The 2,304-nt window shown below is 39.1% G+C and overlaps 1 protein-coding gene across 1 annotated transcript in view; it reads right to left on the bottom strand.

Annotated features, from left to right (window-relative positions):
• The window catches only part of LOC108746454 (zinc finger protein 395-like), a 97,105-nt gene that overhangs the window by 11,724 nt on the left and 83,077 nt on the right, over positions 1–2,304 (bottom strand). The gene's annotated exons all lie outside the window — the stretch shown is intronic.

The following is a 2,304-nucleotide window of genomic DNA, read 5'->3' as shown; positions in this document are numbered from 1 at the left end:
ATATATATATATATATATATACATATATATTCACTCGGAGAATATACTCCAACATCTCGCTTCTTTAATTAACCGCATAACTTTCTCCGCAGGCCGTGGTCCCCATACGGTTATCCGAACATTTCCAGACACGTACGAAAGTTTTCAGTGTTCGGATCTTGCGGCCGGCCATTGTGCGCTGGACTTTATGAAGGTCAGCGCTGAGAAGGCTGCTAAGCGATGGTCGGCCCGACGCTCCACGAGAGCAAGAGAATCGTACTTATACGCGTGCAAGAGAAAGAAGAGAAATAAGGAGCAAAGAAGAGAGAGAGAGAGAGAGAGAGAGAGAGAGAGAGAGAGCGAGAAAGAAAGGAGATGGAAGAAGACAGCGCGAACGAACTGTTGAAGCGGCGGCGCGGGAGGAACAGGCTGCGCCTGCGCAGATACGTTGTTTACGTCGCCGGTTTGCAGCGTGGACGCCGTGCCGCGGCCCCGCTCGCGTCTTGTTGAAATGGTGGAGGACACCCGTTCAGCGAGCCCACGGCCGATATATATACGTAGAGCCGATGGGAGAAAATGAGAGGTGACGCCGAATGAGGACGATGCACTTTGCCAGCCTTGCGAACTCCAAAGCACCTTGAATTTTCCTAGACAGTATCGATTTCGGCCGGTCGAAAAAAAATGCTATGTATACATATCACGTGATATCTTGCATTCTTCCTTGTTACTTCGTTTCGGATACTTCGCGGATATAATTACGGCGATCATATTTTTTCTTAAAGAACATAAAGAACGGACCTGAAATTTTATGACGTTTTATTCCTGAATATTTTCAAACTAGTTTGCGACTGTTGTAGAAGTCTGCGTACTAAAAAATTAATCTTTAAAAGGAAATCTTTTTTTATACATATCTGAGATGAGTCCCAAACAAGTACAAAGTTATCATAACATCAAAATGACGTCAAGATAACTGCAAAGATTATTAAAGTCACTTCAATCAATCACGAGTTTATTTTGACGTTATTGTGACTTTGTTGTTCCGCTTGGATTAATATTGCCTTTGCATAACTTTATTCAGTTATTTCCATAAATACTCGCTTATTATTTAAAAAGGAATTTCCTGTGAAATATTATTAAAATAAAGGATAAAATTGAATTTTAAAAAATAAATAAATCTAAAGTTACCTGATAATAAAGGACTGTCTTTTACAATTAAGGATGTCTCGTATGTGTGATCATCATAAAGCCGAACTTTTGCACAAGTTCATCTTTCTTTCTTTTCTCCCTAGGAAGAAGGAAGAAAGATGAACTGGTGCAAAAGTTCAGCTAAAACGAACGGGCCTATAAATATAATATAGAATTGTATTTGTATCTTCTGTATTTTATATTCTGTTAATTTGATTGAATTAATCTTTCAGAAATAACGTCGAAATTTGTACAGTTATTGACGCACTTAATTTATGTTAATTAAAAGAGAGAGAGGAGAATTAATTTCAACGAAGATAATAAAGTCATATAAAATAAGAACGAATACTAATTGTGAGTATATTTAAGAATGATTCCAAATTGTAGATGTAACGTAAAGAAAATTAACATTTCTGACAAAGAGATTTATTGTACAATTGAGTGATAATTGAGTTGCAATAGACTCACACCAACTTCGGAAGATTGAAAAAGACACTCTGTATTTTGACGTATTTCGTTAAAAATAATTAAAAAGACTGGCATGCCACTTCAGTTGAAATATTTCTTGAAAACCTCTTGCGAAATACCTGCTGCGATGGTCTCACAAAATCGCGGATTTAGCGAAAACGCGGTGAAAGGTAGAAAGTCGTGAGAGTGAGATGCGTTACATGTGACAATCGTGAAAACGATGATGAGCGTGAGTCAACGTCGGGTTAAAATTCACACGAGAATCCTCCCCTTCTCCTGAACGTATCATTAACTACATCTTACACGATTCGTGGGTAAATAGCAATTAAAATGGCTCCGAGCGTATTCCGGCCGATACGCATTAAACGACTGCCGGGAAACAGGCAAGCTATCAAATCGCATTATATATTTTTATATCGCATTTGTTCGCAAGCGTACAATTTCATTTTGGTACGTCGAGAAAAAGAGAGATATACGGGAGACAAGGGGGAAATTCCGTGACACAGGCAGAGACTTTCACGGGACACTTAAAATCCGATATCCACCGACCGCACGCGTTTAATTTTGTCCCGCTTTTTTTTCTTTTTTTTTTCCAAGGCCGTGTATCGTCGTTTATGCACACACGGTATTAAATACCGGCGCGGCTGGGCCTCGTTAAGCAATAAACAGCAG

Source organism: Trachymyrmex septentrionalis, unplaced genomic scaffold, assembly GCF_001594115.1.
Source record: "Trachymyrmex septentrionalis isolate Tsep2-gDNA-1 unplaced genomic scaffold, Tsep1.0 scaffold171, whole genome shotgun sequence".
NCBI classification, from domain to species: domain Eukaryota; kingdom Metazoa; phylum Arthropoda; class Insecta; order Hymenoptera; family Formicidae; genus Trachymyrmex; species Trachymyrmex septentrionalis.
This window is presented reverse-complemented; position numbering and strand designations above follow the sequence as displayed.